A 15237-nucleotide genomic window follows, 5' to 3' on the forward strand; every position below is an offset into this window, starting at 1 on the left:
AGGTTAGATGGAAAATGATGCAGGCTACAGTTTACCCTAAAATCGAGATAGAAACGGCAAATAATGGAAGTCAAAGCTGAAGGCAAGAGAGGTGGAATCCATTTTCAAAGAAAGATAGAAAACACGTACTGTCTTGTACTGATGGTATGTCAATTAGGTTGATGAAAGGTTTTATTAATTAAATAAAACGTCACCGGAAGCTGACTCCAAAAAAGAAACTTGCCTGACGAACTAGCTGCTCAGTCTTTGACCAAACCAAGGATTTAACCAGGGACCCTTAGATCTAAAGTTTGACGTCCTCGCAACTGAGCTCTTTCAGCCCGTTTTTTCACAGTGCCTTCCTTATTATTGTTAATCATTGTAGACAAGAAATATAAGTCGCAATCATTCACTGTGAGGGTACAGCTATGTGTTACACTTTGCTGTATCCTTCTGTAGTTAACTGGGGGCAATTACTCCTTTACTTTTTTGCTACGTGAGGTAGGTACTTCTTTTTTTCTAAACTCTGAATAGGCTACCACTCTCATAAACAGAAATGTGTGGCATGACCAAGCAAGCTATATCATCTGACAGTTTGGCTCATGGGAAAATGGAAGATGACGCCGGCTACGGTTTACATCAAAATCAAGATAGAAACGGGAAATAATGGAAGTCAAAGCTGAAGGCAAGAGAGGTGGAAGCCATTTTGAAAGGAAGATAGAAAATAAGTGCTCTTTTGTACCGATGGCATGTCGATCAGGTTGATGCAAGTTTTTATCAATGAAATAAAATGTCCCTTGAGAGTGACTCCAAGAAAGAAACATGCCTAACAAGCTGAGTGCTTGGTCTTTGGCACAACCCAGGATTGAACCAAGGACCTTTTTTTATCTTTAGTCTAACATTCTCCCAACTGAGATATTTAAACCAGGTGTCATGAAAAGCTTTCCGTATCATTTTTAATCATTGTAGACAAGACACAGAAGTCTAAATCATTCACTGTGAGGGTACAGCTATGTCTTAAACTTTGCTGTATCCTTCTCCAGTTAACTGGGTGTAATTAGGGAATTTGTTTTTTATTGTGCAAGCTAGGTATTTCTTTTTTTCTAAACTCTAAATAGGCTAGCAATCTAATGCACAGAAATGTGTGGCATGAGTAAGCAAGCTATTTCATCCGACACTTTGGTTCAAGGGAAGATGGAGACTGATGCAGACTGCGGGTTACCTAAAAATCAAGACAGAAACAGTAAATAATGGAAGTCAAAGCTGAAGGCAAGAGAGGTGGAATCCATTTTGAAAGGAAGATAGAAAACAAGTACTGTCTTGTACTGATGGTATGTCAATTAGGTTGATGAAAGGTTTTATCAATTAAATAAAACGTCCCCAGAAGCTGAATCCAAGAAAGAAACACGCCTAAAAAGCTGTCTTCTGAGTCTTTGCCGAAACCCGGGACCTTTAGATCTTCAGTCTAACGCTCTCCCAACTGAGCTATTTCAGCCACTTATTGCGCAGGTCCCTCCGTATTTTTCTTAATCATTGTAGACAAGACATACACCCCGAAATCATTCACTTTGAGGGTACAGCTATGTCTTAAACTTCCGGTATCCTTCTGCAGCTAACTGGGTGCAATTACTCATTAAATTTTTTGGTGCGCAACCTAGGTACTTCTTTTATTCCAAACTCTGAATAGGCACACAAATGTGTGGGATGAGTAAGCAAGCTATATCATCTGACAGCTTGGTTCATGGGAAAATGGAAGATGATGCAGCCTAAGCTTTACATTAAAATCAAGATAGAAACTGGAAATAATGGAAGTCAAAGCTGAAGGCAACAGAGGTGGAAGCCATTTTGAAAGGAAGATAGAACGCAAGTGCTGTGCTCTACTGATGGTATGTTGATCAGGTTATTAAAAGGTTTCATCTATGAACTAAAATGTCTACTGAAGCTGACTCCAAGAGAGAACTACACCTAATTAGCTAGGTGCTCAGTCCTTGCCAAAACCCGGGATTGAACCAGGGACCTTTAGATCTTCAATCTAACGCTCTCCCAACTGAGCTATTTCGGCCACTTATTTCACAGGTCCCTCCGTATTCTTCTTAATCATTGTAGACAAGACATACACCTCTAAATCATTCACTTTGAGGGTACAGCTATGTCTTAAACTTCCGGTATCCTTCTGCAGCTAACTGGGTGCAATTACTCATTTACTTTTTTGGTGCGCAACCTAGGTACTTCTTTTATTCCAAACTCTGAATAGGCACACAAATGTGTGGGATGAGTAAGCAAGCTATATCATCTGACAGCTTGGTTCATGGGAAAATGTAAGATGATGCAGCCTAAGGTTTACATTAAAATCAAGATAGAAACTGGAAATAATGGAAGTCAAAGCTGAAGGCAAGAGAGGTGGAAGCCATTTTGAAAGGAAGATAGAACGCAAGTGCTGTGCTCTACTGATGGTATGTCGAACAGGTTATTAAAAGGTTTCATCTATGAACTAAAATGTCTACTGAAGCTGACTCCAAGAGAGAACTACACCTAATTAGCTAGGTGCTCAGTCCTTGCCAAAACCCGGGATTGAACCAGAGAGCTTTAGATCTTCAGTTTAACGCTCTCCCAAATGAGCTATTTCGGCCAGTTGTCAGAGAATACCTTCCTGATGATTCTTAATCATTGCAGGCAACAAGTGGGCATCTGATCAATCACTAGGAGGGTACATCTATGTGTTAAAGTATGCTGTATCCTTCTGCAGCTAACTGGGCACAATTAGTCAATTTATTTTTTATTGCGCAAGCTAGGTATTTCTTTTTTTCTAAACGCTAAATAGGCTAGCAATCTAATACACAGAAATGTGTGGCATGAGGAAGCAAGCTATATCATCTGACACTTTGGTCCAAGGTTAGATGGAAAATGATGCAGGCTACAGTTTACCCTAAAATCGAGATAGAAACGGCAAATAATGGAAGTCAAAGCTGAAGGCAAGAGAGGTGGAATCCATTTTCAAAGAAAGATAGAAAACACTTACTGTCTTGTACTGATGGTATGTCAATTAGGTTGATGAAAGGTTTTATTAATTAAATAAAACGTCACCGGAAGCTGACTCCAAAAAAGAAACTTGCCTGACGAACTAGCTGCTCAGTCTTTGACCAAACCAAGGATTTAACCAGGGACCCTTAGATCTAAAGTTTGACGTCCTCGCAACTGAGCTCTTTCAGCCCGTTTTTTCACAGTGCCTTCCTTATTATTGTTAATCATTGTACACAAGAAATATAAGTCGCAATCATTCACTGTGAGGGTACAGCTATGTGTTACACTTTCCAGTATCCTTCTGTAGCTAACTGGGGGCAATTACTCCTTTACTTTTTTGCTACGCGAGGTAGGTACTTCTTTTTTTCTAAACTCTGAATAGGCTACCACTCTCATAAACAGAAATGTGTGGCATGACCAAGCAAGCTATATCATCTGACAGTTTGGCTCATGGGAAAATGGAAGATGACGCCGGCTAGGGTTTACATTAAAATCAAGATAGAAACGGGAAATAATGGAAGTCAAAGCTGAAGGCAAGAGAGGTGGAAGCCATTTTGAAAGGAAGATAGAAAATAAGTTCTCTTTTGTACCGATGGCATGTCGATCAGGTTGATGCAAGTTTTTATCAATGAAATAAAATGTCACTTGAGAGTGACTCCAAGAAAGAAACATGCCTAACAAGCTGAGTGCTTGGTCTTTGGCACAACCCAGGATTGAACCAAGGACCTTTTTTATCTTTAGTCTAACATTATCCTAACTGAGATATTTTAGCCAGGTGTCATGAAAAGCTTTCCGTATCATTTTTAATCATTGTAGACAAGACACAGAAGTCTAAATCATTCACTGTGAGGGTACAGCTATGTCTTAAACTTTGTTGTATCCTTCTCCAGTTAACTGGGTGTAATTAGGGAATTTGTTTTTTATTCTGCAAGCTAGGTATTTCTTTTTTTCTAAACTCTAAATAGGCTAGCAATCTAATGCACAGAAATGTGTGGCATGAGTAAGCAAGCTATTTCATCCGACACTTTGGTTCAAGGGAAGATGGAGACTGATGCAGACTGCGGGTTACCTAAAAATCAAGATAGAAACAGTAAATAATGGAAGTCAAAGCTGAAGGCAAGAGAGGTGGAATCCATTTTGAAAGGAAGATAGAAAACAAGTACTGTCTTGTACTGATGGTATGTCAATTAGGTTGATGAAAGGTTTTATCAATTAAATAAAACGTCACCAGAAGCTGAATCCAAGAACGAAACACGTCTAAAAAGCTGTCTTCTGAGTCTTTGCCGAAACCCGGGATTGAACCAGGGACCTTTAGATCTTCAGTCTAACGCTCTCCCAAATGAGCTATTTCGGCCAGTTGTCAGAGAATACCTTCCTGATGATTCTTAATCATTGCAGGCAACAAGTGGGCATCTGATCAATCACTAGGAGGGTACATCTATGTGTTAAAGTATGCTGTATCCTTCTGCAGCTAACTGGGCACAATTAGTCAATTTATTTTTTATTGCGCAAGCTAGGTATTTCTTTTTTTCTAAACGCTAAATAGGCTAGCAATCTAATACACAGAAATGTGTGGCATGAGGAAGCAAGCTATATCATCTGACACTTTGGTCCAAGGTTAGATGGAAAATGATGCAGGCTACAGTTTACCCTAAAATCGAGATAGAAACGGCAAATAATGGAAGTCAAAGCTGAAGGCAAGAGAGGTGGAATCCATTTTCAAAGAAAGATAGAAAACACTTACTGTCTTGTACTGATGGTATGTCAATTAGGTTGATGAAAGGTTTTATTAATTAAATAAAACGTCACCGGAAGCTGACTCCAAAAAAGAAACTTGCCTGACGAACTAGCTGCTCAGTCTTTGACCAAACCAAGGATTTAACCAGGGACCCTTAGATCTAAAGTTTGACGTCCTCGCAACTGAGCTCTTTCAGCCCGTTTTTTCACAGTGCCTTCCTTATTATTGTTAATCATTGTACACAAGAAATATAAGTCGCAATCATTCACTGTGAGGGTACAGCTATGTGTTACACTTTCCAGTATCCTTCTGTAGCTAACTGGGGGCAATTACTCCTTTACTTTTTTGCTACGCGAGGTAGGTACTTCTTTTTTTCTAAACTCTGAATAGGCTACCACTCTCATAAACAGAAATGTGTGGCATGACCAAGCAAGCTATATCATCTGACAGTTTGGCTCATGGGAAAATGGAAGATGACGCCGGCTAGGGTTTACATTAAAATCAAGATAGAAACGGGAAATAATGGAAGTCAAAGCTGAAGGCAAGAGAGGTGGAAGCCATTTTGAAAGGAAGATAGAAAATAAGTTCTCTTTTGTACCGATGGCATGTCGATCAGGTTGATGCAAGTTTTTATCAATGAAATAAAATGTCACTTGAGAGTGACTCCAAGAAAGAAACATGCCTAACAAGCTGAGTGCTTGGTCTTTGGCACAACCCAGGATTGAACCAAGGACCTTTTTTATCTTTAGTCTAACATTATCCTAACTGAGATATTTTAGCCAGGTGTCATGAAAAGCTTTCCGTATCATTTTTAATCATTGTAGACAAGACACAGAAGTCTAAATCATTCACTGTGAGGGTACAGCTATGTCTTAAACTTTGTTGTATCCTTCTCCAGTTAACTGGGTGTAATTAGGGAATTTGTTTTTTATTCTGCAAGCTAGGTATTTCTTTTTTTCTAAACTCTAAATAGGCTAGCAATCTAATGCACAGAAATGTGTGGCATGAGTAAGCAAGCTATTTCATCCGACACTTTGGTTCAAGGGAAGATGGAGACTGATGCAGACTGCGGGTTACCTAAAAATCAAGATAGAAACAGTAAATAATGGAAGTCAAAGCTGAAGGCAAGAGAGGTGGAATCCATTTTGAAAGGAAGATAGAAAACAAGTACTGTCTTGTACTGATGGTATGTCAATTAGGTTGATGAAAGGTTTTATCAATTAAATAAAACGTCACCAGAAGCTGAATCCAAGAACGAAACACGTCTAAAAAGCAGTCTTCTGAGTCTTTGCCGAAACCCGGGATTGAACCAGGGACCTTTAGATCTTCAGTCTAACGCTCTCCCAACTGAGCTATTTCGGCCAGTTATTTCACAGCTCCCTCCGTTTTCTTCTTAATCATTGTAGACAAGACATACACCTCCAAATCATTCACTTTGATGGTACAGCTATGTCTTAAACTTCCGGTATCCTTCTGCAGCTAACTGGGTGCATTTACTCATTTACTTTTTTGGTGCGCAACCTAGGTACTTCTTTTATTCCAAACTCTGAATAGGCACACAAATGTGTGGGATGAGTAAGCAAGCTATATCATCTGACAGCTTGGTTCATGGGAAAATAGAAGATGATGCAGCCTAAGCTTTACATTAAAATCAAGATAGAAACTGGAAATAATGGAAGTCAAAGCTGAAGGCAAGAGAGGTGGAAGCCATTTTGAAAGGAAGATAGAACGCAAGTGCTGTGCTCTACTGATGGTATGTCGATCAGGTTATTGAAAGGTTTCATCTATGAACTAAAATGTCTACTGAAGCTGACTCCAAGAGAGAACTACACCTAATTAGCTAGGTGCTCAGTCCTTGCCGAAACCCGGGATTGAACCAGGGACCTTTAGATCTTCAGTCTAACGCTCTCCCAACTGAGCTATTTTGACCAGTTGTCAGAAAATACCTTCCTGATGATTCTTAATCATTGGAGGAAACAAGTGGGCATCTGATCAATCACTAGGAGGGTACATCTATGTGTTAAAGTATGCTGTATCCTTCTGCAGCTAACTGGGCACAATTAGTCAATTTATTTTTTATTGCGCAAGCTAGGTATTTCTTTTTTTCTAAACGCTAAATAGGCTAGCAATCTAATACACAGAAATGTGTGGCATGAGGAAGCAAGCTATATCATCTGACACTTTGGTCCAAGGTTAGATGGAAAATGATGCAGGCTACAGTTTACCCTAAAATCGAGATAGAAACGGCAAATAATCGAAGTCAAAGCTGAAGGCAAGAGAGGTGGAATCCATTTTCAAAGGAAGATAGAAAACACGTACTGTCTTGTACTGATGGTATGTCAATTAGGTTGATGAAAGGTTTTATTAATTAAATAAAACGTCACCGGAAGCTGACTCCAAAAAAGAAACTTGCCTGACGAACTAGCTGCTCAGTCTTTGACCAAACCAAGAATTTAACCAGGGACCCTTAGATCTAAAGTTTGACGTCCTCGCAACTGAGCTCTTTCAGCCCGTTTTTTCACAGTGCCTTCCTTATTATTATTAATCATTGTAGACAAGAAATATAAGTCGCAATCATTCACTGTGAGGGTACAGCTATGTGTTACACTTTGCTGTATCCTTCTGTAGCTAACTGGAGGCAATTACTCCTTTACTTTTTTGCTACGCGAGCTAGGTACTTCTTTTTTTCTAAACTCTGAATAGGCTACCATTCTCATAAACAGAAATGTGTGGCATGACTAAGCAAGCTATATCATCTGACAGTTTGGCTCATGGGAAAATGGAAGATGACGCCGCCTACGGTTTACATCAAAATCAAGATAGAAACCGGAAATAATGGAAGTCAAAGCTGAAGGCAAGAGAGGTGGAAGCCATTTTGAAAGGAAGATAGAAAATAAGTGCTCTTTTGTACCGATGGCATGTCGATCAGGTTGATGCAAGTTTTTATCAATGAAATAAAATGTCCCTTGAGAGTGACTCCAAGAAAGAAACATGCCTAACAAGCTGAGTGCTTGGTCTTTGGCACAACCCAGGATTGAACCAAGGACCTTTTTTTATCTTTAGTCTAACATTTTCCCAACTGAGATATTTAAACCAGGTGTCATGAAAAGCTTTCCGTATCATTTTTAATCATTGTAGACAAGACACAGAAGTCTAAATCATTCACTGTGAGGGTACAGCTATGTCTTAAACTTTGCTGTATCCTTCTCCAGTTAACTGGGTGTAATTAGGGAATTTGTTTTTTATTGTGCAAGCTAGGTATTTCTTTTTTTCTAAACTCTAAATAGGCTAGCAATCTAATGCACAGAAATGTGTGGCATGAGTAAGCAAGCTATTTCATCCGACACTTTGGTTCAAGGGAAGATGGAGACTGATGCAGACTGCGGGTTACCTAAAAATCAAGACAGAAACAGTAAATAATGGAAGTCAAAGCTGAAGGCAAGAGAGGTGGAATCCATTTTGAAAGGAAGATAGAAAACAAGTACTGTCTTGTACTGATGGTATGTCAATTAGGTTGATGAAAGGTTTTATCAATTAAATAAAACGTCACCAGAAGCTGAATCCAAGAAAGAAACACGCCTAACAAGCTGTCTTCTGAGTCTTTGCCGAAACCCGGGATTGAACCAGGGACCTTTAGATCTTCAGTCTAACGCTCTACCAACTGAGCTATTTTGGCCAGTCATTTGACCGGTCCCTCCGTTTTCTTCTTAATCATTGTAGACAAGACATACACCTCGAAATCATTCACTTTGAGGGTACAGCTATGTCTTAAACTTCCGGTATCCTTCTGCAGCTAACTGGGTGCAATTACTCATTTAATTTTTTGGTGCGCAACCTAGGTACTTCTTTTATTCCAAACTCTGAATAGGCACACAAATGTGTGGGATGAGTAAGCAAGCTATATCATCTGACAGCTTGGTTCATGGGAAAATGGAAGATGATGCAGCCTAAGCTTTACATTAAAATCAAGATAGAAACTGGAAATAATGGAAGTCAAAGCTGAAGGCAACAGAGGTGGAAGCCATTTTGAAAGGAAGATAGAACGCAAGTGCTGTGCTCTACTGATGGTATGTTGATCAGGTTATTAAAAGGTTTCATCTATGAACTAAAATGTCTACTGAAGCTGACTCCAAGAGAGAACTACACCTAATTAGCTAGGTGCTCAGTCCTTGCCAAAACCCGGGATTGAACCAGGGACCTTTAGATCTTCAATCTAACGCTCTCCCAACTGAGCTATTTCGGCCACTTATTTCACAGGTCCCTCCGTATTCTTCTTAATCATTGTAGACAAGACATACACCTCGAAATCATTCACTTTGAGGGTACAGCTATGTCTTAAACTTCCGGTATCCTTCTGCAGCTAACTGGGTGCAATTACTCATTTACTTTTTTGGTGCGCAACCTAGGTACTTCTTTTATTCCAAACTCTGAATAGGCACACAAATGTGTGGGATGAGTAAGCAAGCTATATCATCTGACAGCTTGGTTCATGGGAAAATGTAAGATGATGCAGCCTAAGGTTTACATTAAAATCAAGATAGAAACTGGAAATAATGGAAGTCAAAGCTGAAGGCAAGAGAGGTGGAAGCCATTTTGAAAGGAAGATAGAACGCAAGTGCTGTGCTCTACTGATGGTATGTCGAACAGGTTATTAAAAGGTTTCATCTATGAACTAAAATGTCTACTGAAGCTGACTCCAAGAGAGAACTACACCTAATTAGCTAGGTGCTCAGTCCTTGCCAAAACCCGGGATTGAACCAGAGAGCTTTAGATCTTCAGTTTAACGCTCTCCCAAATGAGCTATTTCGGCCAGTTGTCAGAGAATACCTTCCTGATGATTCTTAATCATTGCAGGCAACAAGTGGGCATCTGATCAATCACTAGGAGGGTACATCTATGTGTTAAAGTATGCTGTATCCTTCTGCAGCTAACTGGGCACAATTAGTCAATTTATTTTTTATTGCGCAAGCTAGGTATTTCTTTTTTTCTAAACGCTAAATAGGCTAGCAATCTAATACACAGAAATGTGTGGCATGAGGAAGCAAGCTATATCATCTGACACTTTGGTCCAAGGTTAGATGGAAAATGATGCAGGCTACAGTTTACCCTAAAATCGAGATAGAAACGGCAAATAATGGAAGTCAAAGCTGAAGGCAAGAGAGGTGGAATCCATTTTCAAAGAAAGATAGAAAACACTTACTGTCTTGTACTGATGGTATGTCAATTAGGTTGATGAAAGGTTTTATTAATTAAATAAAACGTCACCGGAAGCTGACTCCAAAAAAGAAACTTGCCTGACGAACTAGCTGCTCAGTCTTTGACCAAACCAAGGATTTAACCAGGGACCCTTAGATCTAAAGTTTGACGTCCTCGCAACTGAGCTCTTTCAGCCCGTTTTTTCACAGTGCCTTCCTTATTATTGTTAATCATTGTAGACAAGAAATATAAGTCGCAATCATTCACTGTGAGGGTACAGCTATGTGTTACACTTTCCTGTATCCTTCTGTAGCTAACTGGGGGCAATTACTCCTTTACTTTTTTGCTACGCGAGGTAGGTACTTCTTTTTTTCTAAACTCTGAATAGGCTACCACTCTCATAAACAGAAATGTGTGGCATGACCAAGCAAGCTATATCATCTGACAGTTTGGCTCATGGGAAAATGGAAGATGACGCCGGCTAGGGTTTACATTAAAATCAAGATAGAAACGGGAAATAATGGAAGTCAAAGCTGAAGGCAAGAGAGGTGGAAGCCATTTTGAAAGGAAGATAGAAAATAAGTTCTCTTTTGTACCGATGGCATGTCGATCAGGTTGATGCAAGTTTTTATCAATGAAATAAAATGTCACTTGAGAGTGACTCCAAGAAAGAAACATGCCTAACAAGCTGAGTGCTTGGTCTTTGGCACAACCCAGGATTGAACCAAGGACCTTTTTTATCTTTAGTCTAACATTATCCTAACTGAGATATTTTAGCCAGGTGTCATGAAAAGCTTTCCGTATCATTTTTAATCATTGTAGACAAGACACAGAAGTCTAAATCATTCACTGTGAGGGTACAGCTATGTCTTAAACTTTGTTGTATCCTTCTCCAGTTAACTGGGTGTAATTAGGGAATTTGTTTTTTATTCTGCAAGCTAGGTATTTCTTTTTTTCTAAACTCTAAATAGGCTAGCAATCTAATGCACAGAAATGTGTGGCATGAGTAAGCAAGCTATTTCATCCGACACTTTGGTTCAAGGGAAGATGGAGACTGATGCAGACTGCGGGTTACCTAAAAATCAAGATAGAAACAGTAAATAATGGAAGTCAAAGCTGAAGGCAAGAGAGGTGGAATCCATTTTGAAAGGAAGATAGAAAACAAGTACTGTCTTGTACTGATGGTATGTCAATTAGGTTGATGAAAGGTTTTATCAATTAAATAAAACGTCACCAGAAGCTGAATCCAAGAACGAAACACGTCTAAAAAGCTGTCTTCTGAGTCTTTGCCGAAACCCGGGATTGAACCAGGGACCTTTAGATCTTCAGTCTAACGCTCTCCCAACTGAGCTATTTCGGCCAGTTATTTCACAGCTCCCTCCGTTTTCTTCTTAATCATTGTAGACAAGACATACACCTCCAAATCATTCACTTTGATGGTACAGCTATGTCTTAAACTTCCGGTATCCTTCTGCAGCTAACTGGGTGCATTTACTCATTTACTTTTTTGGTGCGCAACCTAGGTACTTCTTTTATTCCAAACTCTGAATAGGCACACAAATGTGTGGGATGAGTAAGCAAGCTATATCATCTGACAGCTTGGTTCATGGGAAAATAGAAGATGATGCAGCCTAAGCTTTACATTAAAATCAAGATACAAACTGGAAATAATGGAAGTCAAAGCTGAAGGCAACAGAGGTGGAAGCCATTTTGAAAGGAAGATAGAACGCAAGTGCTGTGCTCTACTGATGGTATGTCGATCAGGTTATTGAAAGGTTTAATCTATGAACTAAAATGTCTACTGAAGCTGACTCCAAGAGAGAACTACACCTAATTAACTAGGTGCTCAGTCCTTGCCGAAACCCGGGATTGAACCAGGGACCTTTAGATCTTCAGTCTAACGCTCTCCCAACTGAGCTATTTCGGCCAGTTGTCAGAGAATACCTTCCTGATGATTCTTAATCATTGTAGGCAACAAGTGGGCATCTGATCAATCACTAGGAGGGTACATCTATGTGTTAAAGTATGCTGTATCCTTCTGCAGCTAACTGGGCACAATTAGTCAATTTATTTTTGTGAGAAACTGGGGCTGATTGCAGAGGCCCCATAACTTTTTGCCCCCATTTTCCACTTTATGCTGGTGTTTTCCTGACTCTGATGGTGCCCTGGGTACTGCTAACCAGTCCCAGGGCCTGTGCTCTGTGTAAAATGGATATGCAAATTAGGCTAATTATAATTGGCTAAGTTAACCTACCTATAAGTCCCTAGTATATGGTAGGGCATGTAGGTTTAGGGACCACAGCATAGGTGGTGCACACCTAGGTGCATTGCTGAGGTGCCCAGTGTCATTTTAAAAGCAAGCCTGCCTTGCTGGCTGCTTTTAAATTAAAGTTATATGCAAATTCGACTTTGGAATTAAAGGTACTTCCAAAGTCTTAAACTACCTTATTTTTACATATAAGTCACCCCTAAGGTGTGCCCTATGTGCCCCTAGGGCTGGGTGCCATGTAACTATAAGCAGCGACTTTATAAAAATAGATTTATATGCCCTGGTGAGGTAAAAACAGCCAAATTCGTTTTTCCCTCATTGAAGTGAATGGCCTTCATAGGCTAGAATGGGCAGACTTTATTTTAAATTTTAAAGTCTCCTTAAATGTTACATACCAAGAATTTGGTATCAAATTGATTGTTATAATAAATCCCACAACTTCCAGTTGTTGGATTTAATATAACTAGTGCAGGTAAAAAGTTTAGACTTTACCTAAAAAGTTGCCAATTTCAGCTCTGCATTGTTTTTGCTGCTGTGCTCTGATTGGCCAGCCTGCAGCAGCTTCTGCCAGGCTGCTTTAATGAGGTGTGAAGTGGCCTGACTTCACACAAAGGAATGTGCTTGGGGGAGAGAATCTCCCCTCAGCAGATGGGGAAGCAGGAAGGGGGAGGGCTGCCAAACTGGTCTTCAAAGGCAGAGAAGGACATCTGGAGCACCCAGCAACACCCCCACATCCTGCAACCCCAGACAGCTAGGTGCCCCCTTGATTAGATTAGGAGAGGGCAGGAGAGGGGTGTGTTTATGATTTTTAGCCACACCAGTGGGTGGGCTCAGCCAGATCTCTCCTCTAAAAATCAGATTCATCCATTTTGGATTTTTAGAGACTGTTGCCTTCTGGGATGGATTTTTGCCACACTTCCCAGGAAGTGGTCATCACAGGGGGACGACCCTGTCCCTGATTGGAGGACCAGGGCCCCCCTGCTTTTCACCCAGGAGCAAGGATAAAACTGGCAGACCTGCACCCACGCCTCAGATCCCCTCCAGAATTCAACAAGAAAGGAACTAAAGAAGAAGAAGGACTGCCCTGCTGGACCCCTGGCCTGCACCTGGACCCTGCACTCAGAAAGACTGCACCAGCTGCACACTTGGGCTTCACCACAAGAAGGACTTTGCCTGGCTTCCACTGGTTCAAGGAGGGACTCCCTGTTTGCTACAGGTGAAAAATTGCTAACCAGAGTCCCCTGCACCAACTCCTGAAAAAGTGACCAGCTGACCACTGCCCAGTGGCCAAAAAGGAGTTTGCGCCAGGTGCACTCTGGGAGTTGAAGTCCGCACTTCCCAAGGACCATCACAGAACTTCTGGACCCTTGGGGTGAGCTGTGGACCCCAAAAGAACCTTAAAAGAACATCTGGGTGAAGCCCCAGAAGTTTGGAAAAGATTGGAGAAATTTTAGAAAAAAGCTCCATAAAGTGACCGACTCGACGCGGAAATTCTAGCCGGCTTGCCTCAACCGCGACCCGGCCTGACTTCGTGGTTCGTCCCGGTCAAGAAAAACATCCGAAAAAGAGACTAAGTCCGAACGTAAAAAGTTGACCGGGACCTTCCAGCCATCGTATCCGAGAAGGGCTCCACGGACGTCGGATCAAGATCCAGGTTTACCCCGGTCGAAGGATTTTCATCTCGAAAAAACGACTAAGTCCGAAGGTAGAAATCACCACCGAGGAAACCGACTTCGCGTATCCGGACAAGGGCTCCAGGAGGTCGGATCCAACTGGCAGGTTCGTCCCGGTGAAGAAAAACTTCAAAATAAAGACTAAGTCAGAAGGTAACTTTTTAACCGAGGCCTCCCGCGACCTGTAGCCGAGCAGGGCTCCATCGCGGTCGGCCTGAAAGTTTGACTTTGTCCCGGTCCTGGTGCAACCAGATGACCCGATTGGCGCTTTTTGTTTCTATGCGCTAGAAAATAATAATACTTTAAAAATTCATATCTCCGGTTCCCCTGAACCGATTTTAATCGTTTTTGTGTCATTTTAAAGATAAAAATATAAGCTATTTTTATAAATTGGTTTTGGATTTTTAAACTGTTTCCTGTGTTTTATTTAATTACTGTTTTGTGATATTTGAATGCTTTACACTTTGTCTCCTAAGTTAAGCCTTGACGCTCGATGCCAAGCTACCAAGGGTAGAGCTGGGATTAATTTACTGAGACCTAACTGTACTTTTGTGGAGGTTTGTGGCTTGTTGCTAGGTGTAGGTACCTACCTGCCCTACCAATAACCCATTTTCCAACATAATTGGAAGCAGCGACGGGATCCTGTACTTGTGTTCAATATCACGTTACAGTTTTAGATAAAAACAAATTAAAAATCCTTTAAATTGTCCTAGTGCAAAAATTGTTTTTAATTTTTAATTTTAATTTTTAAAAAAAAAATTAATTTGGATTAATTTCAATTATTGAATTTTTGTAATTTTTCTAAATTCCTGTTACCAATTTTTGCAAAAAGTTTTTGTTGACACAAAACTAGGGAACCATGGAGCTTGATCTGGCTAGCCTACCCACACTGACAGTAGTCCAGCTTAGGGGGTTGTGTATTGAGAGGGGGTTGCCTGCAACCACTAATCTCAGGAAGGAAATCCTGATTAAATCCCTGACAGCATGGGCTGAGGCCCAAGAGGTAGAGACAGAGGAAGCTCCAGAGGGGGAAGAAAAAGAGCAAGATGCTAACTCTAACCACTCAGGGGAGGGAAGGCATCAGACCCCAAGTGAGGGAGAGGAGGAACGGTCCTCACTGGACACAGTCACTAGGGGCAGACCCAAAGCTAGTGGTAGGAAGAGGGTCCTTTCAGGAGGAGAGAACCCATCCATCAGGGAAAGAGAGCTGGAAGCCCAGCTAGCCTACATAGCTTTGGAAGCAGAGAAGCTGGCCCTAGAAAAGAAAAAGTGGGCATACAAAGAGAAAAGAGATGGAAGCAGCGATAAAGAAGTTGAGGTGTCCATGGGTGGGGGAGTTTGCCCCAGATTACCCAAGGGGG

General features: G+C 40.9%; 6 non-coding genes across 6 annotated transcripts; all 6 read right to left on the reverse strand.

Annotated features, from left to right (window-relative positions):
• Nucleotides 1–1968: 1968 nt before the first annotated feature.
• TRNAF-GAA (transfer RNA phenylalanine (anticodon GAA)) lies at nt 1969–2041 on the reverse strand. Its single transcript has one exon. It is a non-coding gene; the product is annotated as a tRNA-Phe (tRNA).
• Nucleotides 2042–6027: 3986 nt separating this feature from the next.
• Nucleotides 6028–6100, reverse strand: TRNAF-GAA (transfer RNA phenylalanine (anticodon GAA)). The gene has a single exon. It is a non-coding gene; the product is annotated as a tRNA-Phe (tRNA).
• A 2241-nt stretch (nt 6101–8341) lies between these two features.
• Nucleotides 8342–8414, reverse strand: TRNAF-GAA (transfer RNA phenylalanine (anticodon GAA)). Its single transcript has one exon. It is a non-coding gene; the product is annotated as a tRNA-Phe (tRNA).
• Nucleotides 8415–8908: 494 nt separating this feature from the next.
• On the reverse strand, nt 8909–8981 carry TRNAF-GAA (transfer RNA phenylalanine (anticodon GAA)). Its single transcript has one exon. It is a non-coding gene; the product is annotated as a tRNA-Phe (tRNA).
• Nucleotides 8982–11221: 2240 nt separating this feature from the next.
• Nucleotides 11222–11294, reverse strand: TRNAF-GAA (transfer RNA phenylalanine (anticodon GAA)). The gene has a single exon. It is a non-coding gene; the product is annotated as a tRNA-Phe (tRNA).
• A 494-nt stretch (nt 11295–11788) lies between these two features.
• TRNAF-GAA (transfer RNA phenylalanine (anticodon GAA)) lies at nt 11789–11861 on the reverse strand. Its single transcript has one exon. It is a non-coding gene; the product is annotated as a tRNA-Phe (tRNA).
• Nucleotides 11862–15237: the final 3376 nt, after the last annotated feature.

The sequence above is a fragment of the Pleurodeles waltl genome, chromosome 8 (genome assembly GCF_031143425.1).
Source record: "Pleurodeles waltl isolate 20211129_DDA chromosome 8, aPleWal1.hap1.20221129, whole genome shotgun sequence".
In the NCBI taxonomy this organism is placed as follows: Eukaryota; Metazoa; Chordata; class Amphibia; order Caudata; family Salamandridae; genus Pleurodeles; species Pleurodeles waltl.